The sequence below is a fragment of the Camponotus vicinus genome, unplaced genomic scaffold (genome assembly GCF_025532165.1).
Source record: "Camponotus vicinus isolate PSW18456_S1 unplaced genomic scaffold, iyCamVici1.0 SCAF_1, whole genome shotgun sequence".
In the NCBI taxonomy this organism is placed as follows: Eukaryota; Metazoa; Arthropoda; class Insecta; order Hymenoptera; family Formicidae; genus Camponotus; species Camponotus vicinus.
The window spans coordinates 5,841,970-5,867,641 of record NW_028141945.1 but is presented as its reverse complement, the minus strand read 5'-3'; the positions used below and the strand labels follow the sequence as shown (position 1 = coordinate 5,867,641).

The 25,672-nt window shown below is 33.3% G+C and overlaps 1 protein-coding gene across 2 annotated transcripts in view; it reads left to right on the top strand.

Annotated features, from left to right (window-relative positions):
* LOC145969999 (uncharacterized) overlaps positions 1–25,672 on the top strand; it is a 164,298-nt gene that overhangs the window by 87,331 nt on the left and 51,295 nt on the right. For both annotated transcript variants that reach the window (XM_083096355.1, XM_083096348.1), the window contains exon 2: positions 21,282–21,375. The gene's annotated coding sequence lies outside the window, so the exon portion shown is untranslated. The remainder of the gene's footprint in view (positions 1–21,281; positions 21,376–25,672) is intronic.

Below are 25,672 nucleotides of genomic sequence, written 5' to 3'. Positions count from 1 at the left end.
CTTTTACGTCGCGACATTTTTTTTTCTATACGCGCGACGAACAGCATAAGAGAATTGCCTGCGGCTATCGCCGACACAAAATGTTCCAAACGAAACTAAAATTAACTGCGCGGCCAAAGCGAGACCCGAAGCCCATTTTACCCGGCGGCTAACAGCGTTCTCCTAATTCCGTTCTCCGTGTTTCCAGCGCCGACGATGAAACCCAGATCACGCCGAAAATTAGTTTTTCTATTGCATCAGGAAAGAAACATTTTTCGCACACTCTTAAAAAAAAAATACACAAAAAAAGGAAGATGGAAATAAAAAATAAAAGCATCGAAACTATTCTTAATATAATTTTGTTCGAAGATTATTTATCTCCCTCTCTTAAAATTTTAAATTAAACAAAACTCGCGAAACAGTCAATGTTCCAAACTTATATATAATTGGTTAAAATTTTCTTTTAGAGAAGAAATTTAAATTAAAGTTATGGTCATTGCGTTTTGTTTTATGTTTACATAATCGTATTTTCTTATCTCACTTGAAATTTGTTAAGCTTTAAAATATTTTATGATGTTGCGCGGTGATACGTTACAGTTTCATCTGCATGTGAAGAAATGAAAAAAGAGAAAAAGAAAAACTTAGTTTTAGAGGAGTGTAGACTATTTATTACATTTTTCATTGCATTTTTAGAATCTTTAGACTTTCATTACATTTTTAGAAAATATCAAAGAATGCATTTCAACTTTTTCGTATAATTTAACTTATTATATTAACGTGATAACTAAGAAAAAACCTGAAAAATACTTTATCCTTTTGATTGAAAAATTCAGCAATTTTTTTTTTTACATAAGTACAGATCTGACCATAAAGGGAAACCGAAAACATCCTATAATATGCGCGAAATATATAAACACAAACAAATCAATACATCGAGCTATTAAGTGCTTTACACATATTACTGTTTTATTTTTTCTCAACCAACGATGAACGAGATTATCAAGCATTAAAGGCGACGCTGTCGCCATTATAATTTTGTCCGAAGTAAGAGACGAAAAAGGAGAGGGGAAGGAAAGGGAGCAATAGACAGGTTCACCTTTGGCAGCCATCGAGAATAGAGCTGCAAGGTTCGCAAGCTGTGAATAATAATAAAAAAGAAGGGAGAGAAGGCGACGAAATCGCAGATTTAATAAAGGCCGCTTGAGAGCGTGCTAAGCGAAAACCGATTTCATTATAATATCCCCTTCGTCGATTCGTTCGTGTGTGGCGCGCGTTGGATGCTGACTATCGTCAGATCGCGCCTCGCCGTACTTTCTTTCATGCTCTTTCTCCTGCCAGCTTTCAACGTCCGTTCCGCTTTTTCTTTCATGCTCGAGGAAGCGCAAGACGCGTCAAATATGTAAGAAATAAATGTCAAAAACGCAAAACGATAAAGGTTGTATCAATTGTAATTAACATTAAAATATGTAAAATATTTTTTCCTATATTGATATCACGACAAAAATTGTAAGATTCGAAAGAAAATAGCGAGGCATGTTTACTCGAATTTGATTAATCCATATTATTGATAAGCTTAATAATGTGTGCAAATAAGTAGTTGATGATTTTGTAATTTTCTAACACATTCCTTCTTCGTTGCCACTTTTCCAGAATAACATTATTCGCATAACGTGCTATCGATAATTAAGAAAGTTTCATCATAGCTGGAAGGTTTCGATTTTCCATCAGCTTCGTACCGCCCTATCGTATCGACGCGGATAAAATCTAAACGCCCACGAGGCGCTGCAAGTAACGTGATAATTTCCTTTCACGCCTTCCAACGCTGTCAAGTATAGTAGCGAGTATGCGTCAACACCATCTTTGATAGTTACACCCTGAAGATTTACGGACTGATGTAACTTTGTATGCATTTTAAATTTTCTATAGCGAAATAGAATCATACAAATAATCTTTTCATCACGAACGATCGAAAATCGAAAGAATTTCGCGATTCAAATATGAGCGATAAATTTTAGAGATAATGTTATTCTTCCTTTGTTCTCTTAAAACGACGTGACTTTAAATTTTAATTGAAAAATGGAAAAAAGAGATATTTAAAGTTTAAACATTAAAAAATTTAAACAAGGAGAAAAAGGATTCTTGTTCAATCAAATTTTTACTCAAATTAAAATTGACAGGAAAAAATACATTAAATATACAGCATATTCAGCAAATGTGCTGCTAAATGACGGATCATGAATTTAACATTTATGCGAATAATTCTGTTAAACTAACCGCAAATAACAAATTCGTCAACTTGCATTACTTGCTTTAACATTTCGAGTGCTTTAATATTTCGAATCATGGAAAATTAAATTTTTACAAGAGATTTTAAAATATATTTTTAAAAAATGCAAGGAGAATATCAACTCCGCATTAAGATTAAAAATCATTGTTTTAAAAGATTATGAAGGACGATAAATAATTCTTTCGCAATTTTCTGAAATAATGACCTTATTGCATGTTGAATTTAAGAAGAATATGAAAATGATACCGCGAAATTTACATATGTATAACGAACTATATGTGTCTATGTTAACGTAACACACTTTTGTACTTATCCTTCAATAGTGAGACGCGATTCTGGCGCATAAACGCTCGGAAAAAATGAAAATAACACCTACTACGCAAAGAGCATTGTCAAACAAAATTGTAAACAAAGACGTAAATTGCGGATCCCAACGGGATTAGAGAAATGCATTCTCATAAAAGAGAAAGCAAATTTCAGTTATTAAGCTACTTTGCTGATATTAAGGCATTTATTAAGCATATTAAATTCCTTTTTGATTCCCGCTGATACGTTACATTCTTATCTTTAGCAATTGCGATGGAAAAACAAATTAAAAATATTTTATTATAAATTAATATATGTATATAAATATAAATGTATAAATTTTCTCTTGCTTGCACAATTAAAATAATACATGAGCCTGCTACGATTAAATAAATTCTACGAGGATGAATTTTATCCTGTCAATCGGTCATGTCGAATGGTATTAACTAATGAACTAGAAAATTAAGAGATGAGATGTAATACAATACCCCATAATGCGATAATCACATCGTGGGATTGTATAATGGTAATGCAAATGACAACGTGCATATTAACGCATTTTTATATTAACTTGACGCGTTCGCCGCCACTCACACACCTCGTCCAATTGTACACCAGTACATTAATTTGTTAATATTAATGCATTTTTTCGTTAGCGACCTCGTTATTTTACTTACTCCTATTTATTAAATTTTCATAATTCTCAACGAGCGAACTCATTAAAAAAAAGAAGGTTATTCAATTTTAATCAACGTTTAGACGCGTATGACATTTACATACCTGTGCCAGTAATGATACCGGTTCATTAATTAGGTATCATATTACATCTTTCAGGGGGCGTCTCGTAATCGCATTATTAAATATGTAGCTGCGCCGAAATTTCTCCGCTGGAAAAAAGAGAGCTGAAATGGTGCAAAAATATATTTCCACGAGCGTTACGGCTGATCGGATTATGGAAGAGCTTTCCGCTACATGCGCAGATTACGATACGTAGCCGTGTAATATTGATATACCATGTTATCGATGGTATCGCACATTCGCGTTGGGCAACCGCGTACTTGCTAAATCACCGAATAAAACAATGCATTCGCGCTGTTAAAATCAATTAGAGAGATACGTAAACATTCTAACAAATTAATCACACAGTTTGTACGCTTATCTTACAATTACTTTTATAATTAACCGCAGTTGTTAGCGCGGAGTATCTTTCTAACTTAATTCTAACAAAATCATTTTCAATAATGGAATATATTTAAAAAATCGTATTAGCTACATATAAATATGTTTTGATGTAAAATTTTTTATTTTGAACGGTGATCAATTTTGCAAACAGAAATGTCGCTTTATCGGAGAAAATTATTAAATATTATTCTCGCTTCTACTTTTATGCTCACAAAAAAATATCTAAATTTCGTAAAAAAAGAAAATGTAAAATATAAAAACAAAAAATTGAAACTTTATTAAATGATTACAAACGCCGATTAATAACGGGCCTTATTAAATGAAACTTTGATGTTTATTTTTTATGAAACATGTAGATATATAATTCAGAGTTTTAATAATTTTAAAATATATAATGTCTAGATGTAACAAAATTGTAAACATTAATTTTACGAGCCAGAATCGTATGACGGATGATCTCATATCTCTTTTCTCTGCTTAATCCCCAATAAAATTCACTCGTGAGATATATCAACAGTAATTCGCATCATTTCGCGCAAAACTCCTCAGAAAATAGGGGAGTCTGAAGCCGCGCGAGAAACGCGGCGCATTAATTACTTCGTTTCGTAACCTCTTTGGCCGTCACTCAAAGGCGCACGATATTTTGCGATGGGAAAGAGAGAAAATCTCAAAGTAACGGGCCTTTCCCTCATTCCTCTCAAACGCTAGGAAAGAAAATTCGAATAAACCATAGGAATGATTTACATAACGGAGATTTTGATGGAAATAGAACATCTCTCTCTCTCTCTCTCTCTCTCTCTCTCTCTCTCTCTCTCTCTCTCTCTCTCTCTCTCTTAAGACATTAAAGCGCGAATATTAATTACGATGGGTCTTTATTTACAATATATTTCGAGACATAGACTTAAAAAACGATGGATGGGTAAAGAGAATATCATTGTCCGGCCATGAGGTATCCGTCAAATTTCATTTTGAAACCGGCAACGAACCCTGCGTGTGGTCGATCGTGCGTTGGCGCGACATAATGAAAGTCGACGTAGCTTAAGTTTCGCCACCATGTCGATGATAACCGGCCTGACGAGCGTAAAATTAGTTTCCGATTTCATTAAAGCGTTTGACCGAGAAACGAGGAAGGGAAAGGGGAAGAATCGATTCGTAGAACCCCGCCGTTACCACCATGCGTCTCTCTCCGGATGCGGAAACAACATTGTTTGCTATAGAAACAAAAGTGCGACCGCGATCTCGCGTATCATTGCACGGATTGCAGGTAACATTCGGTGAACTTGGCGCAATATATTTGCAGTACGTGCGATGCTTGTGTTAAGGCAGGATATAAACGTAACACGACATCACGTGAACTCATTAATAAATACGTGAACATCGCGGTACCAGATGTACACCATTATCTCAAGATAACTGTAATATTTGAAAAAGAGAATACATAATTATTTTGTCGAAAGACACAACAACATGAGCGAAGGAACGTAGACATGTTGAGATATTTTTATGGAGATGGAAGAGAAATGATCGAGTAAACATGCTTGAAAAGAGCTATTATATAACTCGTCAAATGTCATAGAAATAATATGCAAAAAGTGACATTAGAATTTAATAGAAAATTAATACAATATAGTTTTTAATCGGGAATTGCCTGTCCACTTTTAGTTTATTTACGTAGTTTCAGACTATGTTATATTTTTGACAAACGTCACTAAAATATTATAACATGTGGAAAAAATATTACTAATGTTATTAATATATTGCAAAAAAAAATATCATTATACATAATAGAAAATTAATAACGCAAAAAGAAATATATTACTATTTATTCACAAAATTAATACAATCTCTTTAAATTAAGACTTCTAATCTATCTACGTATTTTCGATCTGTTTTTCGGTTCGAAAATATTATAAAAGTAATATTTCATAAAAAAGCTTATTTTCTAACTAGGACTTGTGTATATATAAATTCTTTTTATTTATCTATATGCTTGCAGTTTGTTTTTCATAAATTCACAAAAATATAAGAGACAATACCATTGCAAACAATACCATTGCATAAAAAAATTAATTTAATAGTAACTAATAAAATACAGAAAACAATATCGATTCATAAGAATGCAAGATATATATTTTAGTCAGGATATATATATATATATATATATATATATATATATATATCAGGATATATATGTATATTTTAATCAGTACTCTTTTATTTTATTTATGTGCTTCCAGACTGTATTTTGTCAAACATTATCAAAATATAAACAAGCGCACGGAAAGCAATATTACTACTTAATAAAAAATAATGAATATAAAATTATAAAAATGAATAAATTACAGAAAGCAATATTACTATTTCACAAAAGACTTAGTATAATATAATATATTTTTAGTTTAGGACTTGCAAATATATCTCTCCTTTAATCTGTCTACATAATGCTACTACCTCGGCTACTACTATCTACGTACTTTATTTCATCAAACATTATTTTTAGTCAGGACTTGCACGTACTCCTTTATTCAATTTACGTGCTTCCAGACTTTATTTTGTCAGACACTACGAAAATATTAAACAAGTGGAAAGCAATATTACTATTTCATAAAAAAATAATATAAAAATTAATAAATTACAGAAAGCAATACTACTATTTCATAAAAAAATGAGTATAATATTAGTATAATATTTTTAATCAAGACTTGCAAATATACCTCTCCTTTAATCTATCTACCTCTACTACGTACTTCATTTTGTCAAACATTATTTTTCAGTCAGAACTTGCACGTACTCTTTTGTTCAATCTACGTGCTTTTAGACTTTTTCAGACTTATTTTGTTATAAAAATGACAAAATATAACGAAAACAATATTACTACTTAAAAAAAAATAAAATAAAAAATAATAAAAAACAATATTTTATAAAAGGATTAGCACAATACATTTCAGTCAGGACTTGCACGTACTTTTTTATTCAATCTACGTGTTTCCAGACTTTATCTTATCAAATGTTATAAAAATAATAAAATATATCGAAAGCATTAATTATTACAATTTAAGAAAAAAATAATATAATAAAAATTAATAAAATACAGAAAGCAATATTACTATTTCATAAAAGAATTAGTATAATATATTTTTAGTCAGGATTTGCACATACTTTTCTATTCAATTTACGTGTTTCCAGACTTTGTTTTGTCAAATATTACAGAAATAATAAAATATATCGAAAACAATATTATAGTCATTTAAGAAGAAAATAATATAATAAAAATTAATAAAATATAGTGTAAAGATGTTATTTCATAAAAATATAATATAATAGAAAATTAATGATGGTCAAAGAAAGCATTATTTTATAAAAAAAATTAGTAATATATTATTCAAATAGAATTTTTTTTATTCGGAAATTGCATATATATTTTTATTCTACCCACGTGCTTCTATTTTTTAGACTGTTTCCCCAAACATTATAAACTATGTATACTTTATTACACTATGTATATTTTATATTGCTTTGTTTAATACTGTATTAATTTTCATTACAGAGAAAAGCAAGCTGCCGCTTGCATGAATTATGATGTAACAGAGTACACGATACATATACAAAGTTATCAGTGGTTATATAATTGAAGAGTTAATGTAGTCTCGTTTACACGTTAAACTTTCTAAAATTTTGAATTTCTTCTTGTGGAAGAATGTGATAATATTATATTATATAATTATTTAAATGCCTTTTAATATTGTAGGATATTACATAAAAAATAAAAAGCATCCTTTAAAATATTTTTATCGAAATGTATCCGCAATATTTTTTTGCATGCCATGTTAAATAGTAAGTTATCTTAATATCAGCTTATTATTTATATATCTGCATCATATATATGTATATAATATATACATTAAAAATTTGATATATAATATATTGTACATAAAATATAAAATTTATATAATATTTATATAAAATTTTATAAAATTTTATATTTTATATTTTTTAATTTTATATTTATATTTATAAAATATAAAATTTATATAATATTTATATAAAATTTTAATAAATTATAAACATTATAAAATGTATATAAAAGCCTGCGTGTTAGTTGCATCAACAAATATATCTGACTCAAAGATGTATTATTCATACTCGAACGGATAGCAACTCTACTGTAACTGCGACGATGATAGTAATCGAATGTGCGTGCTATGCGACGTTATCTCGTATTCTGATTAGTGCGCCGCGAATTAGTACGCCATACGAATTGGATGGCTCAATTTTCCGGCTCGATGCAATGATATCCAAATTAGAATTATTTAAACAGCCAACAGATATATCTCCCTGGAGAGTCTCGGGCAAGTTAAACGTCTCACCGCCTTTACGACGCGACAAAAAAGTTGGGAAGAGAAAAAAAAGAGAAGGAAAAGGAGCGAAAAAAGCGAGGGGAAGGGAAGAGAGGATGTAACTGCAACGATGAATTAATTACGCGCGACATTATCGCGTTTCTAGATTTCGAGAGCGCGAAATTCAGACAAGTTCGGAGGGTTCGACGAAGGGGATTTTACCTGCCGCCTAATCCCGAGGTCTATTTCCGTTCTCTCACTCCCTCACCTCTCCCCCCCCCCCGTCTCTTCTCCATCTCGCGCACTGCATTCTACTACATATTTGATTTATCTAGAAAGTTGTTGCCCCAGGGGGAAAGGCCACGTACGCTAGAATTGCTTCAGGAATACGCTGCAATCTTTCTCCCATCGTTGCTTTGTTCGCTATCATTTGTTGCAGCTGCTGTTCGTGCGCTTCATCAAATGTCGCTAGAATAACGCGCGAGCGAATCAGCCAAAGAGATAAATTGTAATTTTTGAAATTACGATTTAATGTCTATACGACTGCGTGATAATAAACAGTTGATATGACAATAATTGCGTGATACGATTACGTAGTAAATTATTAAAAATTTATCAAAATTCCTCGGAGCAAATATTTTTAGGTACATCCAGGGAGTAAATATGATTTTTAGATATATTTAATTATGATTCATAATTATAGACTCACGAATCGCCGCAATTCATTTCCTCCCTGTCGTGGGACGTTTCCCCCCTCGTCCATTCCTCGATTTTTCCTGTCTGAGAAGCTGCGATGATCGGTGACCCCTAATGACCCATGATGATCCATTGCATGTAATTGAGTCAGTCAATCAATCATCAACACTCGCGATGATCGCGACACTTTTTCTCCGAGATTTACTTTCGCTAGATCGATACTCGATCGAATATTACTGCAATAATCGCTCGGTTTTACTTTTATTCACTCCCGACGAGATTTATTATCCGCGACTTATTCGAGATTTATTAATCGCGTTAGGTTAGGTTAGGTTATTCGTGTCACTCGCGGCGCTTGCATTAAAACACAATCGATATTTTCGCCGATACTTTTTCCTCGATACTCACGAAACTCGCGTATACATGATTATTTTGATTCGACGATCCACGAACGCGTAAAAACGGCCATTTAGCGAAAATTTTCTGAAAAAGGCACGCAATTGTATCAAAGGAACTCGCACTTGTGACGTTACTTGCCACTTGTGACGTCAGTCGCGAAGTCTCGATGATGCGTCCACGTTGATTGATAAATATCGATCGCTATCTACTCTCAACACGATCAAGACGATTGTTCGATACTTTTGGAATTTACACAACCACGACGACCGTTCGGCGATTGAAAAAGACGTGCGATTGTATTAAGGGAGCTTGCACTTGTGACGTCAGTCGCGAAATCTCAAGAAGCGTCCATTAACCGTCCGCATTTACGTCGCATTAATTAGATATCGACTATCACTCGCGAAGATTCCGATATTTTACTCGACACTCCCGAAATTCAACGATCACCATTTGATTAACAGAAACGCAATACGATTAAAGGATCTATCGCCAGAGCTTTTGCCGCTAATTCAAAGTAGGGATGGGCGATCTTGAATCGATCTTTTGAAGAATCGATTCTTTTATATCCGATTCTCTATTTTTTAGGTCGATCTTACATCTTCGATTAATCCAGTGAATCGATTCTTAAGATTAGAGATCGATCCTAAAAAATAAAAGTATAAAATTCATATTACGCCTTGATTTTTCGTATATGTGTGCATAGCATTATTATACAAATTTATTTGAAAGGAAATTTAGTCTTTACTTTAAAGCCGGGTCTACAATAGGTAATTTAAGCTCTAAGCTTAAGAAATTAACCAATCACAGTCAAATATGAAGAGAATACTTGAAAGAATACTCGAATGTGATTGGTCAATTTCTTAAGACTTAAGGCTTAAGTTATCTATTGTAGACCTGGCCTTAATCCACAATTTTTCTTTATATGATGTAAGGAATTGTAAAAAATTAACTAATCGCAGTTGAATGTGAGAAGAATAATTTTGTTTTTATACAAAAATGTGCTATTATTAGAAATAATGTTGTATTGTTATCTCAAAAATATTTAATATTTTGTAAAATTAAATAAAGAGATCGATTTCTGATAGATCGATTCTTTAACAGTCGATTTTTTGGCGAATCGATTTTTAAGTCTCCGATCTAGATCGATCCAAAAAATCGATTCTTTTGGAAAAATCGCCCATCCCTAATTCAAAGCCGCTAACTCAAGCATAGACGCGAAAAGCATAGATATCTAATGCATGGGCATAGGACGATTGGCCAATCACGCGGCTAGCACGAAAAGTAGTAACAATATGGCGGCCTTATACTAGGCGCGTGATTGGTCAATTTTTTTAGTTGGCGGTTATATATACAATCTATATTCGAATAGAGTTAATGATTCATGCAGACAGGTGTCAGGAGTCTCGGCGAAAAGTGACGTAACAGCCAATCGACTTACCGTAATTCGATCGCGAATAAGTCTATTAAATTGAAAAGTGTCTCGTAATTAATGTCGTCGTAATCCAAGTAAATGTCGGATATTCATTTTACCAATAAAATTTTGCTCGATACTCATCTCTCGCGATAAAATCGTGCAACGAGGGAGCGCAGAAGCGCGAAAAATCAAATAAGGTTCGTACGTCACTCGCAAGGAATGCGAATCGCTCACAAGTCCGCCAACTGTCAAGTTTGTCGTCGATATCGGGTGACGCGACACGCAACGTTACGTTCGTCTCACGATCGCGATTTTAATTAGAATTAATCAATTTCATGTCGTTTTTTCGCGTCGAAAATGAATGTGTGCGCAAAAGTAAATGCGCACACATTCATTCGAAAGTGTAATTAAATCGTGTATTGTGCGTGTAAATTTGCGCGCGCGATCGAGTGCCTTTTATCACGATTTATCCGTGTGTGCGGGAGAATCTTCTTGGTGAAATTTCGAAACAAACGAAATTGAAGAGCATCGATCGAATAACGAATATTCACATAACAGGTATTTAAACAGATTGAAGCGTAAATTATTTTATAATTTCTCGTAATATTTTGTCATTTGTCTCTTTCAAACATGTTCTAAAAGAATCAATAATGATGTGAATTAACAGAATATAAAATGTCGAGAAACAAATTACTTTTTCTACTCTATAAAAAGAAAGAAATGAATTTTTTTACTCATTTTTATTAATTATCAATTAATTAATAAATTTAAAAATTTTTATTAACTATCAATTAATTAATAAATTCAAAATATTTTTTATCCAAGAGAAAAATGTATTTCATACAAAATTGTTATGTTATCTCGAAATTATAAATTTAATACATGGTGAAGGATAATGCGATTTAATTCTAAAACCGCACAACACGTCGCACGCGTCATACGGATGATGAGACACATCGCGACAGATCTTCATTGTTACAGAAATATCCGGTGTAGCAACAATGTGTCACTGTCCAGATTCCAGATAGACCATACAAGATAGCAAAATCTACCTAGGGCAGAACCGTAGCCCTGCAACATACACGTAAACCACAGGCCGCGATTAGCGAGAACAAACTAATTTCCTATCTGTGTCCGGCCAGTGCGCAAGTAATTATATCTATGGACGGCGATTTTATCGTCTCGTTTGTATTAGAATTTGCGTCGTGCTAATCCCACGATGCACGGGGTATCATGAGAGCTACTGAAAAATTATAGCGATACCTACGATTATCCGAACAAGAAGAGATTTGAAAAAATAATGTATACAGGGTGTTTTATTTTAATCGCCCCAGGCAAATATTTTCGAAAAATATGAAAGATACGGAAAAACGTTTCAGACAAAAGTTGTTTGGTTCGAAGGGGGACATAAGATGGTGTCATTGGTTTGACCTTGAGTAAACGTGCCAAGGTCATATGGAGTTCAACTTTGTTTTTTTAAATGGAATCCCCTATTTTTCATTGCATATCTTGTAGCTTATCTCGAGAGCTTTCCAAAACACTATAATTAAGTTATTATTCATTAAATACTTTTCGAGTTATGAGGCTTGAAATAATTTCTTAATTTTACATAAACCATAAAATATCTAGTAAAATCATTTTTCGATTATCTTACCTTAATACTTTCACACACAAAATAATGTGAAGAAACAATTAGTGTAAAGAAAAAACATAGTTGTTCTTGAGAAAAAATATGTAATTGTTAATTGCAAATTACATATTTTTTCTTCGAAACAATTATGTGTTTTCCTTCACTCAAGATCAAACCAATGACACCGTCTTATATTCTCCTTAGAATCAAACAACTTTTGTCTAAACGTTTTTCCGTATCTTTCATATTTTTCGAAATATTTGTCTGGGACGATTAAAATGAAACACCCTGTATATACTTTACATACGCGCTGTGCACAAATAAAATTGTTAAAAGTTGCATTCATATAGTACGCGGTAAAGGGCACATTTGAATTTCGAAGCTGAAAGCGCAATAATAGTAAACAACCGGAAACATAGAATTACATGTATATCCCGAAACAAATATTTCATTAAATTTAGTTGTCGGTTAAAATAAAATATACGATATTTTTAATTAAGATATTGATATTTAGAAATATCAGGAATATATACGATTTTGACGTTCAATTTTTTGATATGATGATACACGCACAGCTTCCATGTAAACATGCAAATTGGAATTATTTGATTTCTTCCGTTATCATCGTTTCGGGTAGAAATAACTACGATTTTTATTTTGCGCAATTGAAATTTTTAATTTACTTGTTATCAAATGAATCGAATGAAATGGAATAAAGTAACATCGAGATACTGCTACAGCATGCTCGCGAACTCTATTTTTTCCTACTTAATCTCCAGTTTCTTCGGTTAATTCGAGTTCGTCGAACTCTCATTGAATATCTGTGCCAAATGTCGAGTAACGATCCTGGAATATCTTTCTTCCAGTCCCTGGAGCATGCTTGGAACTCTACTTTCACTGCCCGAAAAGTCGCAAGTAATAAACTTAACGTCTATTCCAATGAATCTCACTCACACTTCCCCGATCGAATTTGCCCGACTTTTATTTCGAAAAGTCGGAAAGCAAAGCGGATTGATTCCGCATTAAGATTTAAAGCCGCATAAAGTCATTACGCTTAATCGGATTTATATTCCCTAGATTTATAGATTAATTTTCAAAGCTATATAATACCGGAGAGCAGAAGACAGAATCATTATCTTATGTCTTCTTCTTTCGTCTTTTGAAATATTCAAAAAACAGATTACACGCGCATAAGAGAAGTAGAATTTCTAAAATTAAATTTAGTTGATATTTTTGTCTCTGTTCTCCAATGATTTAATTATAGTCGCATTTTCTTTACGATTACTAGTCACTAAAATGTATTTTATTAAATTTTGTTGAATTATGAAAGTTGATTTTTATGAAAATGAAGTTGAGTTATGAAAATCTGATTAAAATAAATAAGTTAATGTAGAGATGTATTGAAAAATAATATTAATCATAATTTATAATTACAATTTAACTCGCGAACATTTCCTTCATTAAGCCTTTTATTAATATATAATTATTAAAGATTAAATTAATCCTATTTCGTAGGCGAAAAAAATATTGAAATTTGAAAATTGTAAATATATTAATGAAATAGATTATATTTACGTTTCGTTTTTCTACTGAGTCGCATTTTTTGTTAATTAGATAATTATTTATTTAGATTTAAAGATAGTGTCACGATTTTTCATATAAATATTTGTATATTGGGAACGAGTGTATAATATATAGTATAGTATTTAACAATTTTTTAATGTTTATTTAATAAAATTTAAATTTCATAAATTAATATATTTTAAAAGTTTTAAATGTACAAGTTTTAAATATACGATATTAAAAATTTGAAGCAAAAAGCAATCAAATTCCACAATACGATAACATTCAAAATAATCGCAATTTTAAAAACTATTTTAAAACCCGATACTGTGTACATTGATCTTGTCTACAATTCATGTTTTTGTTGTTGGCGACAATAGCTTTATAACTTAATATATGCTTTAGGCAATTGCATGAAACAAAAATGTAGCTGCATCTATTATGAAAAAAATATTGCATATAATATTTACGTACTTTGTTGTTTGTAACATTTCCTGTTGATAAAAACTTGTTTATCTTTCTATCGCAACTTTAACACACATGGGAGATAGAAAATCTTTTCTAAAATTTTCACTTATTTAACATGTTTAATATTTTAACAATGTATAAAAGGTCATTGTTTTTAAAGTTTATTTTACATATGTTTTTTTAAAAAATATGAATCTTACGTAATTCATATATCTAATTCACATCAGCTTTGAATCTGCCACAATTCAGTGTAAAATATTAAATTTACAAAATTAAATACATAAACCATTTACACAAGAAACACGTTAAATAAAAGGAACATTTGATAAACATTACATTTAGTTTTTTATTTGCATAATCTTTAGTTAGATTATTGCGCAGCGTTTCTCTCGAAACCGTGTGTTAACATCTGGCTGGACAAATATTTGTCACCTAGCCTTTTTCCGTAACGAAGCTGCTTTAGTGTCATATGTCGCCTTGTATGTACCTAGCACATAAACGATGTGTCATCATTGGCGCACGTGCTCCAAGTACATTAGTCTCATTTCACCGGCGGACACTTCCTCTCGGTCCATCCGGCAAAAGCGGCCGCGTCCATCCATGCCACTGCATGATCACAGCTCATGAAATACGATGCAAGTCGAGATCCGTGTTATCATCGCGTTAAATCATCCCGACATGTTGTTCAAGCGTAGGGTCTCTTTATGCCTCTTTATATATGCGAGCATTACGCGACATTAAAACTGCTCCGATAATTATTATCTCTGTTATGAATGTAGATTGCGCGCGTAAAACAACCGGGTTTATTACATAGTTGCGCATGTAACACGTAGGTGAATTTATTATGTAAAGCAACGCGCGGCTCTTGAATTAGAGCGTCGGAGTATTTTGAAGAAAAAAATTCCCGGGACGCGCATAAAAACGTTGCTTGTCTCATTAATCGAAAACCCCGACCACGATCATGCTCCGCTTGCTCCTCGTTTCTGGAGCACTTCCCAACTATCGAGTATAGCATCTTTGCTTCGTAAACCAGTCGACATTGCGTTATGATAATAGCGGTATGAATAATATATGCGCCGTAGGCGTAGTAAGAGCATATTTGTCATCCAGCGTGCATGCACCTAGCAATAGGAGCTCGCACGCCGGATATTGGTTATCAAGGAAGGCCATAATCGTGGAAGCTCTCGTCGATGTTGCCATTTTAGTGCGCTGCAGTGTGCTTTTCTTTGTATGCTCAAATGTAACGCATACATTCTAGTTATATAAATTTCCTGCGCATTTTTCACGACTCTTACATTGTATTGTATAAAAGCGCGCGCCTTTGATAACAGCAATTCTTTTTTATTTACGATATTCGCGTTATGAGATTTATGCGCGTAATATATTGTGATTTCATCCGGTTGAAGATTTTCGGGAAAATAAAAGACGTTAGAGAAGAAGGAAATTTCAAACGTAAAGGATTATTTTTTTGATATTATATAATTTATATAAAGGATTATTTTTTATATATATATATAATTATATATATATATATATAATTTATATAAAGGATTATTTTTTTGATATTATATAATTTAACTATTAAATAATAGTTACACGGAAATTATGCAGTACATGATAAGAAAATATTGCATGAAAAAAACGTAATCAATTCTCTGATATACAAATAGTTTGTGTTGCAGGGAGAGATTGTTCGAGAGAGAATATTCAAATGCCAAACTGATAGATCTGAACTTTGCCTCAGAATATATGAAGCCCGATGCGAAATATCTTCCGAAATATTCGTAGAAAGGCAAGACAAAGCTTATGCTGCATCAGTCGATATAAGGCACAGATGTTGGTGACACACAACCGCATCGATTGGCGCATTTCGTCGACTATAGCGTGGAAAGCTAAGAAGCTTTCGCTTGAGTTACCGATACAACGTACCGTATAAATGTCCTAACGATCTCTTTGTTTTTGAACGTGTAACGAGAAATCTTACAGCCTCTTTGCTGTTTGATCTCAAGTCTGCAGATGCGAGTAATAATGTTAAATCAGCTTTTACGTATCAAGTTATTTACTGGATAAAATCAGATTAATTATTTGTCAACGTTTAATTTATTTGTTCCAAATAAAAAAATCAAGAAATGAGCTCTCTAATTGCACGCCCTATTTGTGAATTACACGTATATTGTTAATTAAACAATGACTTTGTTACATCACATGAGAGATAGAATCCATTTGCTCTAATGCTAATAGGACTTCCCTAACAATCCAGAAATTAGCCGTCACAGCCACGCCCGTTTCCCGTCACGTACAGGTGATGATTATTATAGTAACTAGAAATTAACTGTGCATGATGTATTGATAGACCATGCAATAAATAGATTTGTAAAATAATATATATATTCAAAAATATGAAAGAAATTTCTCGGTAGCATGACTAACGTATTCAATATACAAATTTTTAATAACACGTGTTTAAAATGTTGCCAGTGTAAATTAAATAGAAAATGATTGCATTCCCTGTGTTACAAGCGTAATATTTTGCGATATTGCGTACGTAAAAAAAAGGATTGATTATATAATACATTCGTCGAAATTGAATAACATCAAATATTTATTCAAAGATATAAAATAGTTCACAAAAGCTAGTAAAGATGCCCAGGGAACAATAGGCAGTATCACTTGCACTCATATCCTTAATTAATAATGAGCTAGCTTCCTACTGTTATGCGCTTTTATTAACGCGCCGTGCATAAACGGACACGTCTATAGCGCGCTGTTGAAGCGTGAATCTATATTTCCGTATCCGCGTACCTGAATCAGTTGTACAGCCCGGTTCAGAATAGAACCGAAACAGAATTTCTATCTCAGTATACCGTTTCCCGGAGCCAAAGTGGCTTTTCTACCGTAAAAGGAAAACGAACGTGCGGATGTAAATCCTTACGACCGTACGACACGAATAAATCACCGAAAAAAACTTTCTTAAAAGTTCATTCAACTCTTTCCTCCGACGCTCAACGAGGATAAAGGCATTTTCCGACTTGGCCGAGCGCACGAAATCCGCCTGTCTTGCAGGAAAATTCTCGCATGAAATTTATATTTTTCAGTAATAATGTTTATTGGTTGCAATTAAATTTTTATTTTCTCAAGATTCTCGATATATTCAACATTTAAATCGCAATATTATATATTTATATACTTTTCTCTGTTTCCTCCGCGTAGGGTTGCCAGACGTCCTCCAATAGGGAGGACAGTCCTCCAATTTAGTAAAATTTTTTCTGTTCTCCGGAGGACGCTATTTGTCCTCCAATTTCGTGAACTAATGATTTATTTTAATTTTTCCGAAAATTGCTTAGAATTTGTCACAAAAATAAAAAACAATCCCGAAATGCTGAACACTGCACGAAGCAGTGTTAAGTATGTGCAATAATTAGTATTCGTGGATCTGATGAAATAAAGTTTGATATACAGAAAAGAGAAATATATTAATATATACATATGCGTAAATATAAATATGTTGTTATAGTTTGAAATATATTAATAATTACGGCTGCAATACTTATTTATTTTAATTCATCTGTCTATTCAATTTCCATTTTTTTTTTTTGGGGTTTTTAAAATTGTGTCCTCCATTCGGGATTTTCAAATCTGGCAACCCTACCTCCGCGTGTACTTTCTCAAATTTGAATTACATTCTCGCTTAATGATGCGATCTATCAATCCTTTCATTTTACAATGTATGTATTTAGAAGCAAAAACTTCATCGCTAGCGCTGATTGGCAGCGCATTGGAGAGAACTGTCAGGGAATAAGGACTTAGCTTTTTTTTCTTTTTTTTTTTCTCACTCTTATGGACGTTCGAGCGAACCCGAGGTGCGATTACCATTTTATCGAGTCTGATTTGCGAGCACTTTACACGAACCTTGTTACTGCATGGGCATTGTGAGTGAAGGGCTGCACTTACTACACATTGTCGTCGCTCTCTTCAAGATTTAGTCGGACTTCAGGTGAAAAGATAGAATTTGTACGTATGTTTTATTACGTCCGCGCACATATATATATACACTTTACACACATTTACGATATCACAATGCGCATTCAAGTGTTTGTTACCGCCAAGTATGACAATGATCAATCATATCTGGCAAAGAAAAATACAGTAAGGGACTACATCGAATGCGGCAGGATACACGCGAATCTTCCGCAATTGATTATGGAAGCGCTCGAGTACAATGGATAAACAACGATGCTCCGTTGAATTTCAATTTCGTGAGTCGATCAATGTTTACCGGGTATCTCCCCATTTCAGTATCACGAATTCGCACGTGGTGTTTGCACGTGACGAATGTGCTCTCGGTAATGCACAAATAAATCGATTTCAATCATAAACAGAGATAGAATCATACGAAGGAAGTTTTCGGTAAACAATCATTTCATTATCATTGCAAATTAATACAAGCATGTCGGTATGCACATTATTACGCTGGCATTTCTAGCGCGCAATTCTGTCAGATATAATTTTAACTCGTCGGTAAACATCAGAAGCTCACTTCGCGCGCTTCTGTAGATTTTTTAAAATTAATTAATTGATGGTATAAATTTATGATTTAATATAAATTATTTAATATCTTTGTAATTAAACTTTAAATGAAATTTTCGTTCTCTGATGCAAAGAGAGCAAAATCCTTTTTATTTCTTTTAATTTATATATCTATCAATTTAATAGATAATATTTTAAAATTATAACATAACGTAAATCATTATTCAATATCACGTTGGAATTAGTTTTGAAATAAAATTTTTATTTCCTGTGTCAAAAAGAGTAAAACGTTTTTTTATATATTCATACAATTTACACGTGATTTTATTAGAATGATTTCTTTGTAAACAGTGCAAATTTGCAAATGTATAATTTTACAGTAGATCTTCTTTATTAAGCAACAGCATTTGATATTTCAAACACAACAAGAAATCATCTAAAAACATCTTTTTTCGCGTACAAGTGTACATTAATAATAAATTACAATTAATAATAAGTTTCAGTTGAGAAGGGAAAAAGAAGATATGGTACAGTAGCAATTCTATCGCGTCGCACTCTGTAAACTGCGAATATACTCGCAAACTGCATCGCGGCTCCTTCAAAGACACTAACGAATGGCATGGAAACGAGCGCGAAGTTTCATTCCGAGGGATCTCCTTTTGTATTACGTCGACTGAATAACGGTAATAAAGACACGAGGCTACGCTTTAACGTTTCTTCGACCGTCACCGAGACGAACACGAATGCTCCAACAAAAGAATCGGATGTTTTTTACGTGCACGAAAAACCTTTTACGCGCAGCAACGAAACTCGCCGGCGGCAATCAAGCGTAATTACACGCGAAAATGCAAAACATAATCACCTGGTAGGTAAGTCTTATTTTTCTGACGATGGTCGACCAGCTGGTCATGCAAGGATTCGTAATTACGTCGCGTAATTAGCAGATAACAGATAGGTAGGCGGTTACCTTGTTTTTCTTTCCACATGTCTGGAAAACGTGCCGCGTCATTCGGTAGAAAGCCGCATGCCGCTCCTTTAAATCTTCCGGCATGACGAAAATGGGACACTTTGCTAAGTAAATTTTTAAACGGCCCCGGGAGAAACGTTAGCGAGGGAAATTTTGGGATGCAACTGATAACGCTGCTTTATGATTATTTTAAACAATTCATAAAGTTTTGAGAAAAGTATTTACTGACGTAAAGAAAGAAATAAGAAAATATATCCGCAATCAACACACAATTAGATATAAAATTAATCAAAATAAAATTTATATTAAAAATTACGATTAACGTGATGTTTAAAATATTTAAATAATGTCATAGTATTGTGATATTTTCTATTTTTTTACACTAATCTATATTTCAATTATATTCTTCGATAGAAACTTTTATATCTATTTTATATCTATTTTATATTGGCAATTTATATATCTTTTATTAGACAATATAGCTCTATATGAAAACGATTAAAATATTGTACTGTGACTATAATAAAATATTTTAACCCTCTTTGAAAAAAAAAAACATTCTCAATTACCCGTTCATGTTTCACTAGTAAATCGAAAATTTTTTTGACGACTCACACGAGACTCCGATATGCATTAATTCGCGTGAATCCGCCGATGATTACCCACGCCTGTCTGTATCCCGCGCGAAAATCCGATTAGACGGTTTAAAATCGATGGTGATCGGTACGGGGATCCACTCGCGATGGATGCGAGCCGGTGGACAGTTCAGAGAGGAAAGCGTGTTTGAAATCGGTCGAAGGGCGGATAGCGTGTATTGGGGTGGAGAGACGGAGGGACGGTGCGAGGCCGGCGCGGCTTGCAATTACCATTCATTACTTTGTTGGGGCCAATTGACATAACTGATTGGTATTCGGCACCCATGCCACCCTCAAAGGACCCTACCGACCGTCACGAAGGGGACTAATGCAGTTACCTACGTCTGCGCTGCGGGCTACATACACATCTGATGCATGACGACGTCGAACACGCAGAGTTAAATCGCGAACGTAAAGCATTTTTTCGTGAATTCGTGCGGTTTCAAATATTGAAGATCGCGTGCAACAACTTGAATTCTGTGCGTGACCTACCTTTTCGTCCCGAGAGATATGTTCCTTGTTTTTCTCCTTTTATTTTATATTCTTTCGTTGTTCTTCGATGAGCTATATAGTTGACTCTTTATTTAAAATTATTCTGCATTTTTAATATATATAAAGAGCTTTTTGATTCATCTACTTTTAGTGAAATTTGCCAATTTTGTAGCTGCAAATGTTTTCGCGTAAAAATTAATCCGACAGGAAAATGCACGGTCTTTAAAGTCAAGAATTAATTTTGAATTTCATAAGTTTACTCAAATGTTTATACTTAGAGAATTTGTGATTTTATTTTATTACTTCTTTTCTTTTTCTAATATATTATAATAAACAAGGCCTGTGTTTTGTAAATCAAAAATAACTTATTAGAAACTGACCTCGTTTCTCTTGTTACAGGATTTCTCGTTCTCTTGCATGGCAAAATGGAGCTGCAACATAAGTATCCTGCGTAATACACATCGACTTTTGATGTAAGGGCATCCAAAACAAGGTAAGTGAATCCACCAGTGGATAATTTTGTAATAAATGCTTGAGAAGTAACATTTGCATCCCGTTTACTACATGTTATAAGTATAACATATATGTAACAAGATTTATTGCCCATTTTGTATACATTTTTGCGTCAATTGCAATTGATTCTTTAATCGATTTTTTCTTCAACGTAATTCGCCAAGTTTATAAATAAGTTAAGCAAGTAAGAAACTAATTTCTCAGAGCCATACCATTCACACTAAAATGACAAGCTTTCGAAATTCCCATAGTCTTTGGTCAAGAGTTTCTTTATATGACATTTCTTCAAATTTCGTGCTTCACAAACTTAAGCGACTTGTGTATAATGTAACTCCTGTCTGTCTTTTTCCTTGACCAAGCACTATTTCTTCCCGAAGGGAATACACAAGAAATGGAAAGTCAACTGATAAATAGTTCCTAATGCTTCTCCGCGTTGGGTTCTCCCTTTCCATGGCACAAGTGCGCCGAGTACACTTACGTCTGCGAGAATTTCGGGCTCGCTTAGTTCCGCGTTCTCGAGAGAAATTCTAACTTACCGTTAAGAGAAGCGAGGCGAAAAATTCTGCTTCATTGCGAACGGATGACATTTTCTTCCCCGGGAACGCTCACGGCAGCATTCTCGCGTTCCTTATCGCGGCGATGTGAGAGCATCATTTCCTTAGAAAAGTCGTTTTAGAATAATCATGAATGAACGAAAGATAGAATAATAGAATAGATAGAACGGAAAGATGAAAGAATAGTATTTAAAAAAAGTTGGCGCAATAGCTATTTCAATCGCTTTTAAACACTCTAAAAGAGAATGTTAAAATTATATTGAAAAAAAATAAATTGCTCATCATGCCATTAGTATTTTTAATGTATATCATTATTTTTATCATTATACAGAATCTTTTTAATTATAATTTTTTTTAACTAGTATTCAAACTTATATTTATTTTCACCAAGTTATTTGATTGAAATATTAAGTGTAAATTTTTTCGACAATTTATCAAGATATAAAAGTTGAAAATTCCAGCAAAACGTTGCACTTCATGACAAGTGAAGAACGTATAGTGGAAAGAAATATATTTCACGTTCAGCACTATATGAAATACTATATTACTGCACGTCAGACATTTTTGAAATCGACGTTGTAGCATTTTTGAGTACAACGTGTAGATTTTAAAAATATTCTTGCACGCGACCATCATGGCTTTTGTATGGACACGTAAAAGGTGTGTATAATCATAATATTTTATCAACAGAATCAATAATATCAACGGAATGAAAGCAGTTAATTGTAATTTACTAATAATTAAATAGTTTGTACTTTTTTTGTTTCCTCTGTCGGACTTAACACTGCTATAATTATTTATTTTATCAGAACATTTAGATTAACGCTATTCTGTTTGTCACATAAACACTGGGACAAATCAAGGCTTTGTCGCGAGAAGCAATACGACATCTAGAGTGTGGCACAGTATTGCACGTCAATGACAACGTTTACACGACCCACTTTACGCCGGCTTAGCGTACCAGCTTAGTGTACCTTGACTGTTAAATGTGGTATAGACTGTGATTTTACGCTGCGGTCACTACGACCGTGTAATTACATGTCCGTATAAAAGATATAAAGTCTTGCGAATGCAAGAAACGCGAATATTTATAGTTGAGCCGCAATATTTGTTGCGTTATTAAAAACAATTTTTTTTTTTAGAAAAATACCAAAAAGAATATATTTGTATTATTATTGATAATTTAGATATCTTAAATTCTTCCGGTAAGAGGAAGTATGTAACAATGCATGACGGATAGCAATCATGTACGCGAAATAACGCAAAAGCTTACAGCTTACATTTAAAACATACTTAATGTCTGATTATTAGAGTGTCTTTTAGATCTCGTGACGTGATCTCTTAGATATTGCATTAGATATTTATATTGCACTTTTATAAAGCGTAACGGAAATATCGATCGCGAGATTGATATTTCAAATTGCGCAACAAACGAAATCTGTCGACAATTGAATTGTTTTTTTTTATTCAATTAATCTGATGTCGAGATAGTTTCTCTTTACACCACCACGCCTGAATACAAATCGACCACCAGTCAGATGACTCTTATTGCGAAACTGCACGATATAGAAATGTATGTTTCAAAAGGGTATTTGATACGCGCTACATTGCACGTACCCATTTGACTATCCCTTTTTTCCGCATTCATTTCCGTTTATGTCGTCGAACACACGCGTGCCAATGTTCAACGAACGTGCTAAAAGCTCGAAATAGATATTTATAAATGGAAATGGAAAAAGCGATCGCGTTATCATACGCCAAAAATTCAGTCAATAATGCGCGAGTAACAACGCCAAAAACAATGGAAATAAAATTTAATTGATGTCACGCACAAATCCATGTGTACTTTTCCATAAAAGAGAATTCTATTATTAATAAATATGTCATGTTCAGCTCTTCGAACATCTCGCAAACCGATAACGCTTTGAAAATCCACAAATATTATTCCTTAATATAGGATTAAATATGACAAAATGTGTGGTTTTTGAAAATTTATAAGCTTATTCGATTCGATTTTTTAATTTCTTTGTATAAAAAGCGCGTCTTAATAATTGATCAATGTCCTCGCTCTTCTTTCCATTCTCCTTTAAACAATTAATAATTTAGCTGCTTCGCGTGCAAACGGAACCGTTAGTCCCTCTACACCGGATTTAACATATTATTATTTCATAGTAAAGCTAATTAATATATCAACGAGATACGCAAAACAGATCCTCATTTTCGTGACCGATCAATGATTCGGGACAATGTAATTATCAGCTCCATTTACGTCACAGACAGTGATGATTCATTAACGGAGTAAAAGGTCAACGGACCATATGCGCCGCTATTTTTATAGGACCATTATGAAAAGCTTGCCTAATTCAGTCTGATGTCATTAACGTCTATGATTCGGCGATAAATTATTCAGGATAATTGGATTCAGGGCGTGCATAAAATCCACTTAGTATATGGCGCCTATTCAGTAAGCGTACTCGCGGTACATGTACATAAAAAGAGGAGGGAGGGAAAGGCGGGCTAATGCTCGGACAGAGATTATTTTATGCTCGGCTCTATGGCTCGTGTTGTAAATCGATGCTATTATATATAGAGCAAACTAACCGTGGATAGCACGATATTAATAGTTGTCCACATCGCAAAATAATATTATTATAAAATTATCATTTTTTTCTAAACTCGCAGCTGAAAGCTGCATAAAGTACTGTAACCCAAAGCAATACATTTCTCTTTATTTATATTACGTTTATTAATACATTATAATATATTTATCTGTTAATATAATTTAATGTTATATCACTCAAATTTTTATATCGATATAAATTCTTGCATCTTTTTCACACATTTCTATCTATTTTATACGTTTATATATCTTCTTTTATTTAAGAATTTTTTAATAATTGTTTTATCCATTATTATATATTTATATCAATATAAATTCTTGCATCTTTTTCACACATTTCTATCTATTTTATACGTTTATATGTCTTCTTTTATTTAAGAAACTTTTAATAATTATTTTATCTATTATTTGCAAGTCTCTTTGTTGCTGTCGGAAAGAGCTTTATGTTTGCAAAAAAGCGCGATTTTTAACATTGTAGATTGCATTCATACGTCTTGTTGCATTATTAAGCAAAATACGAAACAATTTTCCGCGTCTGTGAAGCACAACTAGCAGTTGCTTTGTATTGTAATACGCACGACGTGCAAGCAAACATTTTTCATTTAGTTGAATATTCTTAAATATCAAAGAGCGCGTGCGGATATATACAGAAAGATAAGAACGCAAGGTAAGAAAGAACGCAATTCTCCACGACTGCTTGGTATCGCGTACCAATTCATGCTAGAATGTCCATTATCCGCACAAAGGTAAAAATGAAAGGGAAGAGGGACAAGAAGGACGCAGGAGAAAAGGAAAGAACGAGTGGAGGAGCTGGAGCTGGAGGAGAAGGAGGAGGAGGGGACGCGAATTAATTAAGAGTTCGCGAGTTGGCAGTCAGCAAACAAGATGCGGCAGCTGCCGAGGTTGGGGTTCATGAAGCACGAGGGGCACCGAATATGCGGTCGCGCGAACAAGATGGAAAGAAGGTCGGAAGAAAAATAGAGCTCACGGTTGAAAATGCAAGCCGCTCCGCCGCGAATCGTGACACATGCACATGATATACATGCGCGATATACAAACGAAAACCGCCGTAGTGCGGGAGTGGTGCATCTCTTCTGGCTGTC